The 12,908-nt window shown below is 48.8% G+C and overlaps 1 non-coding gene across 1 annotated transcript; it reads right to left on the reverse strand.

The window, feature by feature from the left end:
- Positions 1 to 342: 342 nt before the first annotated feature.
- Positions 343 to 504, reverse strand: LOC119462953 (U1 spliceosomal RNA). Its single transcript, XR_005194310.1, has one exon. It is a non-coding gene; the product is annotated as a U1 spliceosomal RNA (small nuclear RNA).
- Positions 505 to 12,908: the final 12,404 nt, after the last annotated feature.

Raw genomic sequence — 12,908 nt, forward strand, 5'->3', positions numbered from 1 at the left:
CGAACGGTTTTTCGTTTCGCCTAGCCTTATATACAGCTTTCGCTGTGAAAAGAAAATAGCCAAAACACATCTTATTTCTAGACATAATTGCTCACTTTACTTTATTGCTATGTAACTTGAAAAGATAGATCCACATATGCAAAAGTTGCTGAATTTTCCTTTGGCTGCCGGTGTCATAGCGACGCTTTATGGGCAATGCCGAAACTAGCCTCCCTGTCCACCGCCGGGAGTTAGTGCATGGTCACGTGCACTGCATTTAATGTGCGCAGGGACTTTGCACTTCGCAAGTGGTCACCAGGTACCTGAAGGCAGTATGCAGTTATTATTTTGGATTTAAACATGGAGGAGCTGGCGCGGACGCCCAGCCCTACTACCAAAAATTACATGCCCCATCTGCCCCGGTTTGGGGTAGTGGCGCGCTTCAGTCAAACGCAGTGCAGTGGTTAGCCTCGGCACGGAGCCGCAACCTAAATGATCATCAAAAGCCCGACATCAGGTAAGTATGAACGCTAGCCAATCGGGACGACGGCCCATTTCAAAAGGCCCTCAATGTGGCACTGGCTGCGAAGAGACAATCGCGTCACTTACTGACCGTTAAACTATATTGCAAAAATACACAAAACCACATTTTACGACGGAGAAGCCTTGTGCGTTAAAAATTTTGATCCTACTTTTCAGAGCTTTGAAGTTTACTGCTAGCTTTTTCACTAACATGGAGCGGAAATCGAGAATAACGGCGCCAAAACCAGCGCGTGTCCGTTTGCGTTCTTTCTTAGAGATTATGTGCGTCCCGCTTTCATAATAACAATACCAATAATAATAATGATAATAATATTAATAATTTGTACTTGTGAACGAGGTTTTGAAACGATTTCATAAGTCCTATGGTAATCGCCTGATGAAGTTGGTCCGCGTAATCGGCAGCTGCCTCTGTAAGTTTGAGTATTGTAACGAGTTCGACAATTGGCCTAACGATGGTCGCCCAGGTGTCGGCCCGCCACTTCTCGAGGGTCCTTCGTTTAATTTTCGGCGCCTTAAATATTTCCGTTATTTACATTTAGCATATCGGCAAACTCAAAACGTATGCTGAATGTCCGGGTACCCCCCACATTTGTCGTATACATCTACTCCTTTACCATATACGTAATGCATGTTATGTCATGTCGGCATTGAGTTTGTGCATGTCTTCATATGACACACTTTCTAGTTAGCGTCATTGGTGGCGCCTGTAGCGTATTCTGCTCTGCGTGCAATTATCTTCATTTTAGCTGTCTATTTCGTTTATTTTATTATTTCAGTTCCCTTGGCGTAAATGGGTCGTCTAACTTAAGCGCAGGGCCCAGAATCGTGGCGCGGGAAAGAGCATGTGCTCTTTCAATCCCCTGTCTGCCTATGTGGCTTGGAACCCAATGCAGGAATACTTAATTATCTAGTATGCTTGACTTTGTGTGCCATCAATATTTCGTGGACGTACGTCGGTATGTCCCCCGTTCCGTACGCTCTGCATGCCACTTCGCTGTCTGTTCTAATCAAAAAATCAGCGCAGCTTCACTGAATTAACTTCGCGAAGACTGAAGAAACAGCGGAGCTGGTGGCTTCTACTTGGCTTTTATTTCCCGATGAGTCTCGCCGTACCGTTGCCGAGACGCCGCCTCCCACACTCGAAACCCGGGCTCATCGCCATCGCTTAGCCTCCACTTCCCTTGCTCCGAACTCTGGGTCGACATGTCGTCGTGTGGCCCGTGCTCGAGCAGCTTCCCGTCGTCTTTCCTGCCGCGCCACTTCTTCTTCCGAGACAGTTGCTGCTGCGTACTCGCTATACTCGTCGCCGAATGTCAGAATGCTCTGCACCGTCAGTGCACGCTTTTATACTGCTCGGTATAACCCCCCCCCCCCCCCCCCCCCCCCCCCATCGCTTTCTCTCCCTGGAAAGTGTCGCGCCTAGGGAGCCTACACACAACTTCGCGCCGCCGCTACACTGCCGTCTCTCTCTCCTTGGCTCCGCCCACCTGTCACTCGGCGCTCGCTCTCCCTCTTTCATCCTCGCCAGTCTCCGACCACCTGTGGTGCCAATGGCTGGCGCGCGTATCGCAAAACTGATCAACGCTCGGCACGGTTCATCCTCGGCCTTAAACAGCTCCTCTGTTAATAAGTCGACGGTTCCAAGCGTTGTATCTTTGACGGCGTTTGCTATTCCTATCGCTTGTGCTGCAGTCTGCGAGCCCAACTTTATGTGGCAGTTTGAAATCCGTCTCGGCGAGCCGTCTCTCTATAGTATATTGTAGTATAGTATAGTGTGGTTCTGCTCGTTTGTTTGGTTATGTAGCTGGCACGAGCCTGCCATCTACATGGGTATGTTTGGGTGTTCATGTTTTTTGGTAGAGGAAGTATTTTTAGGCTGCAGATTGTTTCCGAAGGTGGCTTTGAGATCAATATTTGGGGCATGATCTTGCTTCCATGACTCATTTCAATTCACATTTGTTATCCCTGTCTTGATCTTATGACTCTTTGCTGTGGTGCTCTGCTTGTATGTAGACCAGCCTGTCTAAGTTGGGTAAGAAGTCTCTTTTTACCATCCAGGCCGATGTTGCATACTGTGCGGCTCCCATTGTTATCTTTGCGAGTTATCGATATTGATACGTGTACTTGTTTATCTTTCTCCGGTGACCGCGTTTCACCGTCGAAGAAATCTTCCACGGTGAAACATGTGCAGCGCAGGATGCGCCTGCATGTATCGGAAGTTTCTCAAATGCCATAGGTGGTTCTTTCGGCTGTCTGCTGTTACCAAGCCTTGTGCACTATGACTGCATGTATGCGCGACGCGAATTGTGTAGTACTTTCTAGAAGACAAGCGGGTACCAGCGATTACTCTGCAACCTTCGATGAATAATGTATAAAAGCCGACGCGCTTGACCCCCTGATCAGATTTCGACGATCGCCGACTGTGTTCGGTGCTATCGTTGTGCTTCGAGTGTAACTTGTCTTTGTGGGCACAGGTTTGCTCAATAAGAAGTTAGTCTCGATCACAATTTTGCGAGTGTTTTCTTCACCGTCACTACTACGTGACATCTGGTGCAGGTGCTAGTGCGTTCATGTACCGAACACCCCCGCAAAAGCGTTATCCAAGCCCGAACTGCGAGAACCCACGAACGTCGGCAAGGGCCAGCGGGCAAGCCGCCGCCTACAATTGCCGCCGGAGCGCGGATTTCTACCTTAGCCCACCAAGAAGATTGTGGGCATGTCAGCTGCCACGATGACGGACGCAGCATCCCTTGCAGCCATCACACTGAAGCAGCCCAGGGAGCCACCTACGTTCCGTGGAGCTTCGTCGGATGACCCGGAAACCTGGCTCGAGACATTGGAAAGGATCTCAACCTTCACTAACTCCACCTCTGAGGACAAGCGGCGCCAAGTGCACTTAGCCTTGGAAGAAGCCGCGAGGACTTGGTTCGAGAACCGGGGGTCCACCCTTACAACGTAGGAGCTGTTCCATAGTAACTTCCTTAGCACCTTCGCGAGCGTTGTCCGAAAAGAAAGAGCTGAAGTTCTCCTAGAAGCCCGAGTGCAACTACCTAACCTGAACGTTGCCATTTTACGGACGAAACGACCCGTCTTTTCCGCCACACTGACCCGGAAATGTCCGTGGAAAAGAAAGTTCGTCTCCTCATGCGCGGTGTGAAGCGAGAACTTTTCGCCGCAATGATTCGAAGCGCACCGAAGACCGTCGAAGACGTCATTCGTGAGGTCACCAACATCGACAAAACAATCGTAATACGGAACAGGCAGTTTAACCGCCGCACGCTCGCCTGGCACTACGCGGAAGTTCAACCACTGGGCACCGACGACCTGCGCAAGACCATCAGAGCGTTAGAGCGAGAGGAGCTTCCAAGGATGGTGCCAAGATCGCAGCCTCAGGTTGCCTCGATGGCTGACATCGTGCGAGAAGAAATCCAGCGGTCATTGGGAGTTCCTGAAGGGCAGCCGGAATCGCCACCGGCCCAGACTGAAGCGATGGCCTATGCCGCCGTCAAAGTACCTCTCCGCGCCAGCGCCAAGGCCCCGCAACGCCGCAGTTCCATCGTCCGCCGCCGCCTCCAGCTCGCCCACCCGTCACTCAGCTCAACTACCCAAGGGAGATCGATGTTTGACGCGCACCCGACCACCGTCCGCTCTGCTAGAACTGCGGAGAAGCACACCACGCCTACCGCCGATGCCCATACCACGAGATGGGCCTGCGAGGGTTCGCCGTGAAGCGCCACGTCTACAGCTTGGCGAGTGGTCACGTGCCATCGCCGACTACATCGCCGGAACGCAGCGGAGACCCAGACATCCTGATCAAGCCCGGGGCCGGTCCGTGAGCCCCTATCCGGAAAACTAAACACAGCAACCGATGGAGGTGCGGTTGCTGTACATCGAACTGACGAAGGGCCTCCGCCACCGATGATGACGCTTCAAGATTCATCTCGGTGACGCAGCAACGACACGCCGCCATCCCGACGAAGCCTGGAAGCCAGGAATAGGCCGACGAAAGACGACCTGACGACGCGACGTGCCAGCCACAGGTCAATCCGACGCCGCCGCGATCCAATGCAAGCACCAATTTGCAACGTAAGACAAAGAACCACTGACCTTGACATACTTCTTGACGGCCACGAAGTCACCGCGGATGTAGACACTGGAGCTTACTACTCCGTCATCAGTGGATTATTCGCCGCCAAGTTGAAGATAGTCAACACTCCATGCGACGGCCCTCAAATTCGGACAGCTGAGGGACACCTCATAACAACAATTGGAATCTGCACGGCTTGAATCACAGTTCATGACCTGACCTACCCTGCAACGATCGTTGTCCTCCAACACTGCTCGCAAGATGTAATTCTCTCTTCCGGCCCTCCTTCGAGCTGACCGGATGCGCGCAGTATGTCAAAGAGCACCTAGAACCTAGCATCTCTGCCACGTTCAGCGATCCTCCCGGCAGCGGGGCTCTTATGACGCATTCGTCGGTTAAAAAAGTTGGCCGCATATCTGCTTGCTTCGATGCAAATGACATCGAAAGACGATAGTCTTCTGCCACCCCTGATAAGTAACACCCTCTCTTGTCCACCCTCCCTCCCCTCACGCTCTTCCCCTCGCCTCTCACTGCTCCCATGATGGATGCAATGGTGATTTTGCTGAATTCAATTCAAATTTACCGCGTTCGCCCTGCTCTCGCGCCATCTGTTGGGACCTTTTATTACCGTTGACTTAAAGCCGGCTGCAGAGCCGCGGCTTCAGTCGGCTTCTTTTAACGCGTAGCGTTTCCTACGCCATTTCTAACGCGTTCGACGCCATTTCTAACGCATTGATTTTTCATTTACTCGATACAATATGTATTCCTAATTAAATGAACGCTACGGATTACGGTTATGTGCCTCAAAACTCTGTACTGCTAAATTAGCCATCCTATACTCCGTTTCATACATCAGCCAGGTGCAACGCTGTAAAAGCTGCGCAAGAAGTACGGCCATTAAAATATATTACTCCGCGCGTTCCGTCTATGCAGCGGTCTATGCTTCGCTGCGCGCCAGCGGCGTTTGCTCGCGCGAGCTTGCACGTGAGGCTGCAGCGACGGGCTGCAAATAAAACGCGCATAGCATGGCATTTTCAGCGCAGCTTAAGAAACTAGGGTCTTTAGAGTTACGTATCTATGTATTTTCTATTAAAGGAACACACCTCCTAATACTTACCTAGTGATGTTGCGCCTCAGATATGCGTAATATTTACTTTGTGATCGATTACGTTCACAAGTATGAACAGCCGTACCAGTTTAAGTAGTGTGGGCGGTAAGCAAGTGGTCCAATTTTGGCCGGGTGGCTGAATCGGGTGACAGACAGACAGACAGACAGACAGACAGACAGACCAAATTTTCAGCGTTTAAATTCCCCAAGAAAGACTATCGTCTTTAATAAAGACGGAAACGGCAGCGCAATGGTTCCAACACACGCACTGTCCGTAGCCACACGGAGAATAAAATAACAACGCGGTAAACCTTACAGAATGCTCAGCTTCTAGCGACGCCACAGTGTACGTAGAAAGAGCGGAGCCGGCGCTAAGCCTTCGCTAGAGTTTTGTCCGCAGGTTGACAATCTCGGGTGTGTGCGTGACCAGTGAAACCTTCCCTGTTCTTTGTACTCATCGTTGTCTAGTTATTAGAGAATCATCTGCTGACCTTAAAGGTAAGAGGTTCAAAAATTACATCTGATATGAGTATTGGAAAGCACTGGAAGTGTATTTATTATATTTGATGTCGAGTAATTGACACGGGCACCTTAAGATAGCTTAAAAGTACAGTGTGCACGTTTCCTCTGAGAATTGCAGAGCTGCTATTGTCGTTATTTTGCGAAGATTGAGGCACAATCCACTTTCATGCGAGAGCCTTGTGCAAATTAAAATAATATTTTTAATTAGCAATTGAAGACTTTTATTACGAATATATTATTACGCAACGACTGAGTGCATGCGTTTGCTTTTGTTTTGCTTCCGTCATTATCCAAGGTTTCTCTAACTTCGACATTTTCTGCTCCATTTTTGCCGTCCTAGGAGACTGTCGGTCTCCTTTGATTGGACTGAGCGAGATCGCTGTAGTTACCTTGAATGAGGATGCGTTAGGGTGCATCCCATTCTCAAAATATGTGAAAAATAATGGCCTAGAGGTCTTATTGTAAACTGGATTCCTGTTTTATCGTCTTATTCTGTGAACTTCCTTCATGTTGTAGATAGATCAGGATGATGTCAAGAGAGTAGTTGGTAGACCGGAAGCACCAGAAACCCGTACCATGCGATGAACTCGCGTCGGCGAGTTTATCGCCAATGGAAGCTTTTTTGGCAATTTTTCATTGTCTAGGTAAATTACCGTAATGTAACTGATCAATTTGATTTCAGATTATTCTTCATTGTTGCGCCTAATAAAAAGTAATTCTATAAAATAAAAAGTCATAGGCCTGCGCGGCACACGCAGCACAGTCACAGCGTAAGTTCGTGGAGCGGCTATAGGGTAGCTCCAATTTGGGCACCATGCACAATGAATGAATGAATAAACTTTATTGTACTAAGAGTGGTGTGGTTAATCTCGGGTGGAGCCCTCTTGTAGAGCCCCACTGGCCGCGGCGGCTCGCCGGGGCTGGTCCAGGGTCGCCAGTTGGATTCCCAGTGCCAGCTCGGAAAGTCATTCCTCCCAAGACCACGTTGTGAGTGTCTGTGATGAGCTCACCAGCCTGGATACTGCCTCGGCTGGGTTCGCCTGGTTTTGTCGAGAACGATCTGAACTGTCCGCCTGGCGTTGACGGCGAGCTGGGGCTTGTAATGCTCTCTCCACAGCAGTCTGTTGAGCCCGATCAAGCCTTACAACAAAAACTTACATGTCGGGCGCGCCGCGTTTGTAGGCACCTTAACTAGATGGCGCCACCATATGGCGGAGGCTCGGCAGCTCGGGAGCTTGTTGACTGCGCGCCTCGTCTGAATCGCATATCATCGTCTGCGCCTGCGGACGCTGCGTTTGCAGGCATCTTACCTAGATGGCGCCACCATACTGGCAGGGGCTCGAGTCCTCTCACCCTGCGTCTACATTAGGGTATTTTGCGCGGCTCGATAGGAAGTGCTTGCTTGGCTCAATGGCACAGTATCCGGCTCCCATACAGCAGGCGGCTTCGATAGCGGCTGGAATCGGGTACTTTTTTCGCGTTTCCGGCGATAGCGGTTACGCGGCCGCCGTTGGCGGCATCATGGTGACCCGAAACGGCTATTGGAATGAGCCCATAACAGCTTACGCTATAAAAAGCGGGCAAGCTTACACTCGGTCGTGCAAAGCTTAGGCACAGTGAAAGCGTCAATCCTCAAGTCTTACTGGCTGCTACTGCTATGTATTTAACTTGGTTGCTGCTAGGCCTCGGTTTAACTTAACTACGCATGTAGTGAAGGTATTCGCGAGCGAAAATTTTCGGAGCTACCTTCCCTTTCGCAGCATTTTGCGTGACTGGCGCTGTACGTGTCGGCGCCCACAAGCGACAGCGTTCCTGGCATGCCACAAACGCAGGCACGCAGGCAGCAGCCGTGTGTGTCTGTGTCGGGCGAATCGTGCGCTCACCTACGCCGGCGGTTACTAGGCAACGCGAGGTGACGCCATCGCTACTGCTTCGGCGCGTGCGCGGCTAGGGAACGCGGACAGCGTCGGCAGCAGATCTGCGCGTTGCCTCGTTGGCGCTGCTACAATTTTTCTCTATCGCTCTCATTTTCCCTTTCCCTCTCCGGAGCAAATGCGCGCCGCGCGCATGCTCTCCTTCCCTCTTCTTAACGTCATAGGTCAAGGCAAAATGTGCACGGCACGGAGAGGAGGCGAGTCACACGCCGCTCCGCGAAGTGGTTGCTAGGCAATGCAGTGACGTCATAGCGCAGCGAGGTTTTGCGACAGGAGGCGCCACTTTTTACGGTTTGCTAAAACAGCTTCACTGTTAAAACGTACTTCACGTAACTTACTTATGGCTTCGTACTTGCAGCCTCTGTGACTGTTCCAAGGAGCTCTCTGGCGCTCAACAGCACTGTTTGGCAACAGTGGAAAAAAAGCACCTTAGCGATACTTTCGAAAAAATGCCTAACCTTTCTAGCTATTTTGCCAGCGACAAGAGCCACACCAGTAATCCGTTCACCAGTCAGGCCAGTGAAGGTCACCAAGCAGACCGTGCGTTCAGCGAGACTGTGCTGAAGCAGACGCAAGGGAGGCACTCTCGTCAATGGCTTTAGAGTCAACAGCCTCAACGAGCACGTTAGAAGAATGAATTTCATCGCACACTACGATGAAGCCTGTTTCTCCAGGGATGAGCTGCTCGACCGAGACAGACCAGCCATTGCTTGGTAATTGTCCTTGCATGTCTATCTATCCCACCGACTGGATTCCCCTGCACGCAGCCACTGTCAACTTTTGGGTTGCGCAGACCCAGGATGTGTGTGAAAATGCAGAAACATGCAAGTTGATTACTCTCGCTCGAAGAGGTACTTTCAGCCAACTGACGCGGCAACGAAGGGCTACCACCGCCACTTCAAGCAACAAATGTTCTATGCTCACTACACCAACGGCGAAGTGGTCTTGCGTGCATGGCCGCTGTACAGCCCCTACAAAGGATCCGTGTATTGCTTTCCTTGTACTTTGATGTCGGCAAGAAAGGACCAATTTTCAGGACCAGATGGGCACACAACATGGAAGAAGGCATATGCGAAGTTACATACACACTGGGAAAGTGAGTGTCATAGACAATGCGAGCTTGACCTGTGCAAGCGACGTTCTCTTAGAAGCTCAGTCATTTGAACCTTTGAAGAGCACTACTCGGAACGGGCAAATGACTGGAGAAATTTCCTTCAGCGCGTAGTTGCTGTTGTAATGTTTCTGGCAGAACGAGGGTCTCTCTCGGGGGGTCTAACGGTTTAATCGGGTCTCCCCAAAATGGCAACTTCCTTGGGTGTCTTGAAATGATCGGCGTTCTTGATCCTTTGCTTGCTGCCCATATAAAGAATATTGGGAACGTTTAACGTGGCAAGACATCCTGCCTCTCCTCAACCATTGTGGAAAAGGTTGTAGAAGCTCTTGGAACTGAAGTCCGAAAAAAAAACATCACTTGCGAGAGTACAAGTGCCAAGAACTCTGTTTCGGCTGATTCTGCAAGTGATTGCAGTCACAGGGATCAACTTGTAGCGGTCAGTCGCTACGTCGCTAACGATGAGCCTGAAGAACATTTTGACGGGGATTTACCCATAACCAGTCACAGTCGCGAAGTCAGCGCTCGACTTCTTAAAAAATCATGGAGTTAACTTCCAAGATAGTCGTGGCCAGTCATATGACAACGCAAGCAATATGGCTGGCAAATACTCCGGCGTGCAGTCTCATTTGCATGCATGCTGTAGATTCTTGTGGGCAAGCTGCTAGCTGATTCGGGCTTGTACAGCGTATATACGTTTTCTATGCCGCGTCTACGCATCGCTAGGCTGCATTCTAGGCTCACTTGACTAAAAAAAAACCGACAGCGGTATTTCCAAAACAAGTCTCAGACACGTGGTGGTCAGCGCGAATGAATGCAACGAGCGCTCTCGTGCTAGTGCTAGTGCCTAACCTTAAACTAACATTCAAACGTGAAGGTTCCATTGTAAATTATACTTAGTCCAAGATTTCATTTAATTACTCACTTCCCCAAATAGACTTTGAGTCATGATTTAAATAAATAATCTCGATCTGATCTTTGAATTGAGCGCATAATTATACCAATTTCTTTTCTTGTTGATTTTATATCTATATGAAATTGCAAGCTCTAGCACAGACTTGCAAGGCACGTCATCATTGTCATGTTCAGTATTAGAAGAAGAAGACGACTAGCCGGAGTACGGAGGCTTACGCATTTGTCTCTCTCCTAGCTCACTTGACCAGATTCCTCGTCGCTGCCAGGTAAGTCTTCTCTAGCGAATTACTCCTAACTACCTGTCTCGTTTCATTACCGACAATACGCTGATTCAGCTCTCCCTCACCGCTATAGGTCTTATTGCCGCGCTGTTACGTAAGCGCCACTATGGACGCTTCGACAACGGGTACGGGCGGCGAGCAGAAGTCCAGGAGGGCTTGTCATTCATCGCGGCGGCATCGTCATCGTCGCAAGGCCTCCTCCTCGTCCTCGTCGTCCCGCTCCTCACAGCGCAACAGCGAGCGCACGAGGACGATGCCTTCGTCCGGGGCGGGCTCTGACCCCGAAGCCGCCGCCACCCCGGTGACCCTGCCAGTGTCCGCCGCACTGTCCCCGTCGCCGAAGGGCGTCGCAGGCGCACTGAACATAGCAGGTAAGAACAAGTGCATGCCAAGATGCGCGCATTGAATGCAGCTCACGGCGAAAAGGCGGCGCGACAGAAAGATGCACGCGCATATAAATGCGAGACGGGAACACCTTTTCTATACCTTTATCAAGTTATACATTCTATGTTCATTTCATCTGCTGTCTTTTGTAACGTCGGAAGACCTGGTCGTGCGAGTTCAGAGCCGCGTGCCTTCCTCGGCCATTTTTAACCCACGAAGACAAAGTCAACGCGTGCGACACGCTCTAGTCAGCTGTCGTTTTCGTTCTTCTTTTGTTCCAAAACTAATTCTTTGCGTAATATCCTATATCTCAAGCTTAGCATTTGGTTTCGTAACAAGTTCGTGGACACCTAAATGGACATTGAACAGTACCATTTCATTGCATGGGGCAGCTCAGGCCCTGGGGTAGCGTTCGCCCAGAGGCTTGGCTCTTGACCAGGTAGATAAGCGTAGAGTGCCGGGCACTGACGAGGCGATTTTGAACACAAACAAGACGTTTATTTACAGTGTCCTGTTAAGAACGGTCAGCTCTAAAAGCTGATCGACAACGAAAAGATTATTAGAAAGCGAAGGCTGTCAGTGGTTTACCATTACGGGAACGCACTCACCACAGAAGGGGATCTGTCACCGGCCAAAGGTGACGCTAGGTCTTCACGTTTGTGACAGCAGTATATGGGTGTGCGAATATTCTAATCTTTCGAATAACGAATGAAATACCGTCCTATTCGATTTTGGCCTTGAATCAAATAGTGACTATTTGTAAATACAAATGTTTTCCAATAGTTTTTGAATATATTAGGGCCTCAAGCATGATCAGTTATACATCAAATTGGAGCAAAAGTACAATGAAATTAAAACATAACAACTGACATACGTACTGAACCAGGCTATGTTGCTCAGTAATCCGGACTTGACCGACTATACAACAATCACTCACACTCTGAGAAACGTCCTGCGTATGCGAACAAACGTCTGAAATCTTCCTTATTCTGCATTTGAGCTTTTATTATAAAACGCTTTATAATGTGCAATTTAATGACAGAAACTTGCTAACGTCATAAATACCAGGATGCGAACATCGTTTTATATCAAATGTGAAAATAGCTGTTATTATTGTTAATAGAAGTCACGGTCGTAACGCTCACCATCAAGCTAATGGCATTCTTTAGACCTTATTCCAACATGAAGATGCCAGATTGCAAGTAGGGATTTCAAGTCACCCAGCCATAGGGGCTGAACGAAGCGTATGTTACAATAAGTGTTTACCCAGAGCAGCCGTATGTGCTCACACAGTTCTCTCTATTTCGAACAAAACTATCCACCTGTAGTAAAAAAGGCAGTGTCTAATGAGAAATTATAAAAAAATATTGGGGTTCTGTGCTATTCAAAAGTATTGTAACTTTGGCTTAAGATAACTGCCGAGCGGTTTCAGAATGATCGCTGTAAGAAAAGCTACCATTTGGATAAGACTAAAATATTCTATAATTGGAGCGGGTATGTTGAAAGCATACAAGACAAATAATAAATTTGTAGCTCTCGTCCTACTCCTATGTGACGGAGATTCTCAAACAAACAAATGAAAAAAAAATATCATGAGCTAATCCACTCTGCGAAACTGGTCAGCGCAAGACACAGAAGTGACGCAGAATTTTAAACCAAGGCACGAGCATATTAAATGCGAAGCATTTCCTGGCGAACATTTGCCACTTTGAGACTATATCTATCTATCTATCTATCTATCTATCTATCTATCTATATCTATCTATCTATCTATCTATATCTATCTACCTACCTATCTATCAATATCTATCTATCTATATCTATATCTATATCTATCTACCTACCTATCTATCTATATCTATCTATCTATATCTATCTATATCTATATCTATATCTATCTATCTATCTATCCGCCTATGTCTTGTTGCTCTCATGGTCGTTTCGTTAACTTGGCATGTACTAAAATTAGCGTAGTTTGACAAGAGTGTATGACGAACTTAAGCCATAAGTTATGACATGAATGTCATGAGATGCGTGTCATGTA

Source organism: Dermacentor silvarum, chromosome 8 (genome assembly GCF_013339745.2).
Source record: "Dermacentor silvarum isolate Dsil-2018 chromosome 8, BIME_Dsil_1.4, whole genome shotgun sequence".
Classification (NCBI taxonomy): domain Eukaryota; kingdom Metazoa; phylum Arthropoda; class Arachnida; order Ixodida; family Ixodidae; genus Dermacentor; species Dermacentor silvarum.